The 12,432-nt window shown below is 38.6% G+C and overlaps 1 protein-coding gene across 5 annotated transcripts in view; it reads right to left on the reverse strand.

Moving 5' to 3' along the window:
* Positions 1-564: 564 nt before the first annotated feature.
* Positions 565-12,432, reverse strand: part of LOC113597531 (uncharacterized) — a 204,589-nt gene continuing 192,721 nt past the window's right edge. For 4 of the 5 annotated variants that reach the window (XR_008295514.1, XR_008295515.1, XR_008295517.1 and 1 more), the window contains 3 exons: positions 7,721-7,893; positions 4,677-4,767; positions 565-1,709 (listed from right to left, as the gene is read on the reverse strand). The gene's annotated coding sequence lies outside the window, so the exon portion shown is untranslated. Of the gene's footprint in view, positions 1,710-4,207; positions 4,768-7,720; positions 7,894-12,432 lie in introns of those variants that run through there. The other variant, XR_008295513.1, reaches the window with a different exon arrangement.

The raw sequence follows: 12,432 nt of genomic DNA on the forward strand, positions 1-12,432 counted from the left end.
CTCAGGTAAACTCAACCCTTAAAAACTAGGAAGTGCTGCCAATTTGACCACAAATCTATTCTTTAAAGATCTTTGAGAAAATCATTTTTTTTTTCTTCTTCAAGTTGTAGCATGGGATCCATTAGACAGCCAAGCTCTTCTGTCTATCCAGAAGAATGTCATGTCTGAGTCTTTTGATTTTCTGGTTTTGAATTATACATAGTCATGAAACTCAAGGCTTGTCTTCCCTCAAAGCTCTTCTACTGTAATATTATGATTTACTAGAAAGTTACTTACCATATAACACAGCTTCAAAGACCAGATCCCCTGTATTTGCTCCTTAGAGTGTTTCATTATAGCAATATGGATTAATGCCAGTTGTTACACCAGGAGAGATCAAACCGAAACTTCCACAGAAGTCTAAATAACGGGAATCTCACAGGGAGTGATAGATACTACGATTTGCTCTTCAGTGACTGATGGACCATGTTTTATGTTTTTTTTTTAAAAAAAAAAAAAGGTAGCAAAATTGAGCAAGCCCCCCAGGCATAAAACAAACTGCAAAAATAAATACAAGGAGAGTAATTTACAAATTTAAGAATATATAATCAATAAGGATGGGTGAATATGGCAGCATTTTGAGATAGAACTGCATTTTCAACTATTTTTAAAATGTTTCCCATTTGGCAGAACCCCAAATGGGCTTTGCCAAGCACTTTTTCTTCTTAATTTTTAAGTGCGTATGTATTTCAAGGAAAATTTAATCCATATGTTCCTCTCTCATTTACACAATTTATCAAAATGTTGCTTTGAATGAGCCATTTAATGTCTAAGAAAACTGAAATACTTCTCCCCCCCACCACCACCAATAGTAGTTTTTAGCTTTTTTTTCTTCCTCAATTAAATATTGTTTGGTACTATACATGAAGCTAATTGAAAAATATTCAATTCTGTTTTAATATTCAGAATCAAACAAAGTCTGATAAAATTAAAAATAACAGAAGATACACTCCCCCCACAGTACTATATTTTCAAGTTTGTAAAAGCCTTCTCTCATTCACATGGTTCCTATAAATCAAAGAATGCGAGAATGAAAAGTTCCCTCAGAAATGTTAATTTTTTTTTCCCTCACTTTAAAAACCAGGAAACTGAGTCCCAGAGAAGTTTAAGAATCTGCCAAAATCACGAAGCTAATTAGTGGCGGAGCCAAGACATGTATCTTCCCGTTCCAGTGACTTCTTTGGTTTTTCCGATTTTAATTAGGATTTTATCTATATCTAAACACACAGAAGTATCGGTATGATACTAGGTCATTAAACAACAGCAACGAAAACAGTGTAGCTCACTTCTGCATGAAATGTATCTGCCTGCTTCCAAAAGATCAACACCTGGACAACTGACAGGCTGGAAATGAAAAGTTCAACATCTGGTGTTGCCACTGAAAATTTCAATGGCTCCATGCACCGTGTGATCCTGACTGCATCTATCCTTTACCATCTCCACAAGGGTAGGTGATAGATCCATTTAAAAGAAAAATTAAGTCCCAGTACACTCTCAACCCTTACCAGTAAGATGTTACAGAAAAACAAGCTGATTAGGCTTTAATGATAAGGATATTTCTTCCTCCCCTCTTTCTTCTCCTCTTCTTTCTTCTTCTTCCACTAAAGGGGATCATTCTGGGCTACACAAAAATCTGGTGATGGGCATTCCAGGACAGAACAGAGATATGCCTTCAAGCAAGATAAAAAGGCACAGATTAGTAAATAACTGCTATCCCCAGGGAAAGAAAAAAAGAAGAGAGGAGAGGAGAGGAGAGGAGAGGAGAGGAGAGGAGAGGAGAGGAGAGGAGAGGAGAGGAAAGGAAACCATTGGAGCTTCCACTTGTTATCTTAGGAGGCAGTCATGAAGTACACACCACAAATCACAATTAAAAGAGCTATGACCTTGTAACTACTCACCAGTGTTGATACTGTGTTACTCTGTTTTATTACAGCAATTATTTTTTTTAATATGATGGAAGGGGGCATATAATATGTATATGCATTTGGGGACAAAGAAGAGAATTGGAGGACCTTTTTCTAGAGGGAGAAACCAAAATCATATGGTGCAGAGCATCTCAAACACCAATTGTTTAACCTCGGGTATGTTACTTAACTTCTCTTCATCTGTTTCCTCATCTATACAACAGAAATAATATCAGTACCTACTTCATAAGGATTCATGAAATAATACATGTAAAGCACTTAGGACAGTGTTTGCATACAATAAGACCTCAATAAAAATAACTGGTTGCACTGTTATTTTTTTCTTTACACTGAAATGGGAAAACAGGCTGAAATCCTAGGACTTGTGGCAAACAGAAAAAGAAAATACAGAAATATTATTTAGGACTAAAAAGGAGCTTGGAGTCTTGGCTCTGAGTCCAAGCTATTGTAAATTTACTGAATTGGGATTCTAAACACAACTATATACTCCAACACAAAACAAGGACTCAATCGATGCTACTGTAACAAGTGCTCATATCATGAATACCTGTAGCATTTGGAGCACTGTAGCCCTACCTTCTTCTATCTTGACCTCCAGCTGTTAAAAATAACAGTGTATCCAAAGACTGGACAACCAATGGAACCCAATGCAGAACATTCAGGAGCCTTCACAGAATTTCTGGTTCTAGAAATGGTTACTTTGTCAATGACCTTAGACGCGATAGCTTAGGGGTGGGAGTGAGATAATTTCTGAGTCTTTCTTGGTGAAATTTTTCTCTTTTGATTGTAATTTGGTTGGTTTTACCAGATGAATAAATGGATTGAGAAGCACCCTGGCTTAAGAAGAGGGGGACTGTGACAGAAGCCTTGGTCTTGGTTTTGCCTTAGGTGCCACTCTGAAGACAACATTCTATTTCTAGGGGGTTCTCGGTTATGTAAAAATGAGGTTATGTTTGGTGATCATAAATGTCCCTACCTCCCTAACATGTTGTGGACCTATAATGGTATAAAATGCTATAATGTAGCATAAAGTGGTATAAAGTGCTATGAAATGGTATAAGATAGTGAGATTGGTTTTCCTGGTCATCATGACTCTATTGACAGAGCACCTTTCTTTGAAAGTTCCATGCATTCTATACAGAACAATTGATAAAATAGAGAGGAATGTGGTGAATACAATATGCTTTTGCACTGGATCTGTGTTCAAATTCAAACTCTCCCACTTTATAAATAGCTCAGTATTGAGCAAATTACTTAATTTCTCTAAGTCTAAATTTGTTCAAACATGAAATATGTTTCACTTTACCTATTTCATTGGGTTGTTCAAAAATTAAATGAGAGAACATGAGTCATGAGCTTACCTCCTAATAGGAAGGAGCTCAAATAGAAGAGAGCCAATATTACTGTTGCAGGAAAAGAAATGACAGATTCAAGCCGGAAAGGTCTTTCATCTAAGGGAGTGTCAGATTGCATTATACACATGAATAATGCTCCCCTAATCCAAGAGAGTGTTGTCATTTTTTGTCACATGCTAACATATTATCAGCAGAGACCCCGGAGGAATCAAAGTGGCAGTGTTGGTTGAATGAATTAATAAAGTTGGTCTCTTCAGCCAGGACTCTTGGGCATTGCTGAATACTTTCACAATGTGTAGAGTCAAATTATATCATACAACTGACCACTGTAGTCTTTCATAGTACCAGACATTTTGGGACTAACGGACATAAACATACATTGATGAGTAAGTGAATGTTTCATATTCAAATGGTTAAACAATTTTAAGTTTCCTCCTGATAGGTCTAAATGAAACGGCTAAAAAAAATTAATTTTTCATAAGTGCGAAGGGGTACATGAGAATATGCCCAAAGAGGCTACTTCTAAGCTGTGCATAGCAATAATAAACAAATACCCTCTAATCAAAACTTCACAGATGGCCAGTTCCCCCTTGATGTAAGGAGACATTGATAATGTAGCCTGGGTGTTATCTTCAGGCTTGACCAAGTGCCATCTTGAAAGGAAGGACTTTGACTTCAGAAGAGGAGCTCTGGTTGCTGAGATCAGGCAGGACCACTGCATCTGAGCTTTCAATTGACGGAAGAAGTCAGGAACCAAGAGACCCAGGATTACTCTGTCAGCTGTGCAACTGCCCCTTGGTTATTATTTTGGTTGCCTTGGACAGTTTCCTATGATTATTACCAATAAAAGCTCTAAAGTAATTTTAAAAAGCAATGTACATTCTGGAATGGTGGTGGGGAACTGTTTCACATGCTGCAACCAGACTTGAATGTGGGCAGGAAAATCACAAAGGATGGAGGAAAGCAACTGTGGAAGAACAGAGGAAGTAGGGCTGAGTCCAGAGGCCTCTGCTAGGAGGAAAGGAGACCATTCCGGCCAGCGAAGGGATTCTGAGAATCCCAGATACTGGGTAGGATCAAGCAAGGGAACTGCTGTCTCTCAGGTTCTAGCAATACAAGCTTTTTGGATTTTCTTCAGGCTTACAATCTATTTAAAAATCTGTACTCTACTACAAAATAATTCTTTCTTACAACTTTTCACAGGGCTTTCTGAAAGAGTTTATTTTCTGGGTTTGGGAAATGCTGAGAAGTCCAGCTCACTAGGAAATAAATTCAACCTGATTACTTAACCAAACTTCCTGAATGGCCAATATATGAATTTATCTCCAACTCAAAAATGAACAGAGCATTGTCTTACCAAATGTCATCATTTCCTGCTTTTGAGAAGAGACCAGAAAGACTTGTGCTGAACCATTTCAGAGCATTTTAGATATGTCTTCAGCTGAAACCTGGAAATCAAAGCAAAACAGAAGAAAAATAAATATGTAAAAACAAAATTTGTGAGCTTTGGGAAACAAGTGGTTTGGGGGGAAAGCTAATTTTCAAAGGTCTCCGTCTACCCTATGGCCACTCCCTTCTCTTCTAGGACCTTTCCGCCTCTCTTCATTTCAGTTTTGAGTTAGAAATACTGGAACTGATCACTTTTCAGCCTCAATAAGTCCTTGCTAATTATTTTAACATTTCAGGTTCAGGAAACCCAAACCCAATGTTTGTTAAGTGTTCTTTGCCTTGATTTGTATTCCCTCTTATATTTCAAGGGAAGCAGGGTCCATGTGTTTCTGATTCATTTTTACTTAACTCATCAAGACATTGTTTCATGAAGGCCATTTGATGTCCAAAGATTCTGCTGAAACTTTTGTTCATTAAACCATATAGCCAGTGAAGCAACACGCAGTTTATAACAAAAGAACAGAATTAGGAGACCCAGGAACAAACTATCCTACCTCTATCTCTCATGTGCTTTCATACAATGATAAATCACTTTCTTCGATATCTGTGTTATCTGGGGGAAAGATAACAATGTTTTATGCTAGGTTTAGAGAATTTTGTAATAAAATATAATTTTGGAGAGTCTTTGTGAAGAGTAAGGCATGTTATAAACCAATACCAAAATAGCTCTCGAGTTGAAAGAATGAGTTTTTGCCTGGTGTTGAGGCTGTTATACTAGTTTTCCTGGCCAAGTACCACAACTCAACATTAAAATTTCAAACGGTGATTAGACAAAACATAACGTTTCCACCTGAAAGCATTAATTCTTATACGGATTTATACACTGGGAGAGTTCTAGATTTCCTACTGGTTTCCTTTTTGAGCTAACAATCACACTGCCAATTTGTTTAAGGATTTGCAGAAAGTTGAGAGGTAGATATTTGACATAGAGAGATGTTCCTGTTTTTTACTCAAAGACAAATTATCCTAATGTTTTATTTTAGAGCATGGAATACTGAAGTCAAACTTCCTCTAAAAGGAGTGGCAACAAATTTAGCAGGTATCAACAACAAAATAACTTGTTTTAATTCATTCATTCATTCATTCATTCATTCCAGTTTTCCACTAGGTTCATTATCCTGCAGTTAATTTGCTGCTCTCTGGGTATGCAGGTGGCACCATGATAGTTTACCAAGCCTTGAGAGGACAAAAGAGAATTCAAGGATCAGTTTTGACTGGGGTCAAGAGCAGAAATCAAGGGAGTTCTCAATCAAAATGACAAGGAAGTTGCAGGAAACATGTTCAGGCAAACTAAGAGGATTTGCCTTTCTGGCTTTTGTTTCAAGAATCTAGAAAAGAAGAGAGTGATCATAGGATTGATGAAGACCTTTGAAAATTAGCTTTTTACCCAAAGCACTTGTTTCCCAAGCTCCTAAACTATGTATGTACGTATGTATGTATGTATGCATGTATGTGTGTATTTTCTTTTGATCACTTGATCTCCAAGCCATGGCCTAGTATCAGGCAAAGGGCCCAGTCAAACATGGCACAATCAGCACCCAGAAGAGACTGAGACACACATGCAGAGGGTCAGTAGACATGTATGCAGTCCACTTTTCTCAAGCTTCCCAGGAAGAGGGGTGGTTGCACTGGGCATGGCCAGATATACCATGGGTGTGCTGCAGGAGAGGCACCTAGCCCTGCTTCCGGTCTTTTTATAGAGTTCTCACGAAAGCAGCCTTGTGGTAAGGGGGGAGAAACGACAGCTACTAGCTGCTCAGGGGAAGTACATACCAACTGTCCAGTACCAATATTCCCTGGAGATCTCACGGCAAGTTGAGACCAGCCACTCACCCTCCTGATAAAGTAAGAGGTATTAAATAATACCAGCCAGCTCCTGCCAGGGAACCTAGAGAGATTCACTGGACAAGCCTCCTGGTCTCTCCACAATTGGTTAGCTATTGAAGCCTATTAGGAGAATACCCACTACTTGCCCAGGGGCTGGGATGAGGAAATCAAGAAAGACATAACATCTGTATTTGATCCATAGCAGGGGAGGTGGAACAACTGAAGGCTTGCCTTCCAGGAGTTCACAGTCTAATGAGTGGTGTCAGAACAAATAATGACCTCACAACATGGGAAATGAGTTTATAGAGGTATGAGCACCATCAGTGATAACTGCAAATGATGTGGTGATCAACTCTCACGGCAGGAGGGAGGGTTTTTGGAAGCCTTCCAAAGACATACATGCTTATGGGAAGGCAGGCTATGGGTGCAAGCTGAAGGAAGGGCATTCCAGGCGGAGGGAACCACATGTAGGCAGGAACCCTAATTATAGCCAAGCCGAAGAAAGTTTGAAAGAAATAACCTCCTCCCACAGTTTTACATATTCCAGAGGAGTCGAATCCTAAGAAGCTAAAGTCCAACAGTGTATCACAGTTTCCAAAAATTCTACAAACAATTAAGCAATCTTCAAAAATGAAGATTCTTTTAGAACCCTCTGTATTCATGAACTGCCCCTCAAATGTCATTTGTCCCTTTCTCCTACCTGAGTGGCCTGGTTGATAAGGTTATCAATTGGTCACTGAGCTTGGGCGGTATTAGCTAAACTGCCCTTGCTAGTGGCTTTCTTATCTTTTGGCTTGGGTGTTCTTTCCAGAAATAACCCAAGTACCTTATATACCCTAAAAGAAGCATAGAAATCCCTTCTGGTCAGGCCAAAGAATATAGCTCCTAGAACAGAACTCAAAGTTCTGAAAATAAGAGAATCCTTCCTTTTAAGGTTGACTGTATTCACAATCATTCCTGCTTTAGAATGTGAAAGACTTAATCCCAGTTGGGTCACAGTGTCATGTCCCATGATCTGGGTCACAGGAAAGTTGACACACTATCTCCTTTAAAGGCTTACATGTCTTTTCTCTAAAAAAAAAAATGATTCTGTTTGTGTCAGGGATGCCAGTGCACTCCGATCACCTGCTAGTCGACTTTCATTGTAGCTTGTGTGCCCGGGTCCTCCTCCATCTCTCTTCCTCCTCAGCCTGGAAGTGAATGAAGTGACATTCTTGGTAGCTCTGGAAAGGCTTCAGGGAGTTGTGAATTTTCATATTCATACCTCTCAAGCTGGTGTGAGAGGGGCTTTGCTTTTGCTATTTAACAGGAGAAATGGAAATAAAATTTAGAAGTCCATCAATAGATTTATTACTTGTAAACCATAACATGTTTTGAAAAGCATGATGCACTTAAATGGGTGAATCTTGCTGATGTTAACTTAGCGAGAGTATTTGTTACCTTGAGGTATAGCAAATCACCCCAAAACTCTGTAGTGTCTAATAATAATAAGCACTTCTCTTTCCTACTTCTGTGAGTCAAGAATTGCGGAATGGCTCAGCTAGGTGGCTTGGGGTCTCGTGGGGTTATAAGCAAATGGCATCTGGGCCTGGGGTGGTTTTGAAGGCGTTTTCACGTACAAGCCTGGTGCCCTAGCTAGGATGACTCAAACAGCTGCTGGCTCGAGCAAGTGGGGCTCCTCTGGATGGTCTCTCTCCATGTTTTCTGTATCATGGCAGCGTTAGGGTATCTGAACTTCTCACATGGCAGCTCAGGCCCTCAAGGACATATCTCCTAAGATGCAGAGTAAGGGGGAACCTGTGTCACTGATGCCAATCTAGCTGCAGAAGTGTGTCAGGAGACTGCTTCCCCTCATTCTATTTGATAGCACTGACTCACTGAGTATGGTGCATGTTTAAGGGAAGGGTAATTAGACTCCACTTTTGTATTGCAGAAGGGTCAGAGAATTTGCGGTTTTGTTTCAAAACAATCACAAAGGAAGTCGGGAAGAGGGGAGTGCCAACTGAAAATGACAGATAAACAGAAAAATATAAAAGCTAATCATCAGAATTTCCAGACACTTCTTTGAAATTTGTCATGAGTCCAATTCAGACTTTTAAAAATTTCTCAGTATCATTTTTGCCTTTTACCTAGTTTCTAATTTTCTGTGACATATATCTATTTTTTCTCAATGACATCAATTTTCTTTTTAATTTAATTGATTAAATCTTGTTTTGCACCTACTAGATGGTAGGCATGTGCTAATTGGGATTCAGATGCAAATTTATACAATCCATGCTTTCGAGGAGTTCACAGTCACAACTGCAATTCCTTGTGACAACTGCAACATTAGAAGCATAAACAAGGCATAGAGATGAAATAGATATGGGAAAGGAAAGAAAAAACTGGATAAATCCTACCATATATTTTCATTCTACTTCACAGACTTGCAAAATGAGACTTTCAGTTGCACCTGTTTTACATGTGCCATGAACCACATTGTTAATATTAATTTGTAAAGTATTCCTCAAGGTAGTTCTTCAGCGCGGAAGCCAGACAAAGATTTTGTGAGGTTAAAACACAGAGATCTAAGCATAGGATTCTCATCTAGGTATAAATGATTGACATGTCATTTGGTTCAGCCCCACGCATACAAGCAGATCTCAGCCCAGCCCAAATCCATGGAAATCTATTGTACTGTTTTCAGGATGGTACTAATAGGAATAGCTCTTGCATTTGATATGGTGAAAGATATTTCCTACACTGCAGGAGGCCCTGTCGTACCATCAGGTATGAACACCCTATGAGGAAGTACGTGCAGAAAGAGGAGGGCACAGGACAGCACCTCAGGGTGTACTCAGAGGCTAGAAGAGGAAGAAAGTCACTGAGGAGATAAGACTGGCGGTCAGAATTAGGAAGGTAAAGAGGAAAAGAACTAAGACAGCACAATGTCATGACAGCCTGAGAGGGGAGACTTTTCATAAGGAGAGGAGCAAGAACCCTGGGAATGAACTATGTGGGTCAAGAAGAATGAAGGCTAAGATTGGGGGCTTCTCAAATCACAAAGGAGTTCAAGGAGGTCATTGATGAACTTCACATCATGTCTTCAGTCAAGTGAGGAAAAAGCTGCCCAGATGGCCCCAGATGACTCAGCACAGTGTCTTACCAGACAAGGGGCCCTCTGCTTCTACCGGGATTGCAGCACACTCCTCAACTCGATTCAACAGCTATGCGTTTGAGCACCTACTGTGCTTCTAGCCACTTTTCAAGTGACTGCACACTCCCCACCAAAGAGACTAAATTCCTTAGCCTAGTATTCATTGCTTTCCAATATCATTAAGCCTGGTTTATCAACTACTATTCCTTCACATACACGCTTTATTTTGTCCTAATATGATTATGCAAAAAAAAAAAAAAAAATGTCAGGCTTAAGTTTTTATTTCTCTCTTGCTGCCAGGGAAGAAGTCCAAAGAAGCTAATTCAGAGATTCACCATGGTAGGAATGTGTTAGAGGAAAAGAGACTGTTTAGATAAAAATTTTAGGCAGAATTCAGGAAAAAAAGTAATCTGGTTAAAGCACATCAGCTGAAAGGGTAGGAGCTGATTTCCCAGAAGAGCTCTTAATTGCATTAGAGTGTATCAGAAAATTGCTTAAGCATTTATCAGGAATGCTAATTTCTTCCCAGAAGAAAGTTGGTTGTGAACTCTCTCACACAAGAAGTATTTTATCCCAGACCAAGTATAGGGCAATTTTCTTTGCCATCTATTTACCCTTCCCCATGAACACTTAATCCTTTCTCAACATCAGAACATATTTTGCACCTGCATGGCCACCCCTGAGTCCCAATCCCTGTCACTTCTTTTTGCTCCAGGCCAAGATCAAATGTTCTCTCTTCCTTATCAAGTTTTTTTTTTTCTGTTCTAAATCACAGTTCTTTTATTGCTACCCTTACTTTTTATTGTTGTTGACTATATTCATATTTCTTATTTGAACTGTAAGAAATTTTATCTTTACCTCTGAATGTACTCATTAATATTAAACAAAGGTGGAATAATAAGTGTACAATCCATAGTATGCAAGATGTTTTACAATGCAATCTTCAATATATTGTACTTCATGGAAATATTTCATGATCTAATTTATCACTAGTCAGATTAGATCCAGTGGTGAATCTTCAGTATGAGTCATGGTATAAGATGGATGCTTCATGTTTAGCCATTGCACTCTTACACCTGCCAGCAGGAAGGGGGAGGGGAGAATGACACGCCCCTTCTTTGTAAGGACACTGTTCAGAAGTTGCACAAAATTGTCAGAATTGTTAATGCACTGAAAAGCCAAAGCACATTTGATTCCATCCCATTAGTTACCACTCAGTCACTTTACACCACCAGTAGTGAGGGAAACTGAGGAATGAGCACTATTTAAAAATCATGGGTTCCACCACTAAGGAGGAAAAAAGAACAGATATTAAGGGAGAGCTAAAAGTTTTTTCTTATACAGCAGGCTAATTTTAATATTTCCCAAAAGTCACTCATCAGGAAATTCCTGTTTTAATTTAACTTGTTTTTCCACGCTCCAGCATATTCATTCCTCTTGGCTTCTCAGTAAATACTAAAGAGACCCTGTTTTTTAATGTAGCAAAATATCAGTTCCAAGCTCTAGGACTATATATATATATATATATATTGCAAAAAAATGGACCACTTTTATGTAAAACATCATGGCTCCCAACATTTTTTGATCATGTGCCACATTCAATAAATATTAACCCCCATGGTATACTTACATTCATCTATTAATATATTTATAAATGTACTACTACATTGTATTGTATAAATTAGAAACATCCACAAAAATTAAAATTGAAAAGATAAGGAATGAATACAAATAAAAGTTCTAATATTTTCTTCACTCACACCAATGGACTTTCTTAGGCAACACCAAACTAAGAGATTTTAAATATCTTCACTTAACGCTCTTCAGCTATCACACACATCATCATCATTTCAATTGAGAATTCGACCAAAACCTAACAGAGAAGGCTAGGACAACATGCTAACTATACGTTGTTATATTGTTATGTCCCACATGGAAAAGAAATAACAATTGTTGAAACTCCCACATTTGGGGTCTGACAAACAAATTAAGCGTCTCGACAAAATGTCTGCATTGAAAAACCCATTTGGGCTTTTTCACAACATAGTTGACTTTGTTAAAGAGTTCAATGTCTTCTTGTTTATGAAGTTTTAATTCTACTACTATTGAGTTACTCAGATGGAATAAACAAGGAACACTGCTGTTCTGCTCATTGTGGTCACGAATTACAGGGCCCTGGAGAAGCATGTTGAGGTACTTTGGAGTCTCGATTTCAATGTGCTGTGTGTATACTCTATGCTTCTATACAACGTGAATGTAGACTTTCAAGTTTTTCAAATGAAGCTATAGTTGAAGTTGCCGGACCAGTCACATTGCATTTCCCTGAGGGCAAACCCCAAGATTGACAGCTTTCCCTTTGTGTTACAGAATAAAACTGAGCAATCAGGACCAAGCAGACCCCTGCCACATAGCTACTCACTGATATCAATTACTTGGCCTAATTATCTTGACAAAGTATACTATTCATTAAAATTTTTCATTTTCTGAAAACACAAAAACAATAGAGACTGCAGGAAAAAATGATCACGCCATCTTGGAATTGCTAATACCTAATATGTAGACTTTTGATCAAAGAACCAGCATAAACATAACTCCTTAAGAATGAAAAAAGTTAAAAAGCAATTTAGAGAAAATTCAAATATGGCTTTGTGAAGAGAGGCTTCAAAGGAGAACGTGGCTTAAGAAAGATGGGGGGCTCTAA

This window comes from Acinonyx jubatus, chromosome C1 (genome assembly GCF_027475565.1).
Source record: "Acinonyx jubatus isolate Ajub_Pintada_27869175 chromosome C1, VMU_Ajub_asm_v1.0, whole genome shotgun sequence".
Lineage (NCBI taxonomy): Eukaryota > Metazoa > Chordata > Mammalia > Carnivora > Felidae > Acinonyx > Acinonyx jubatus.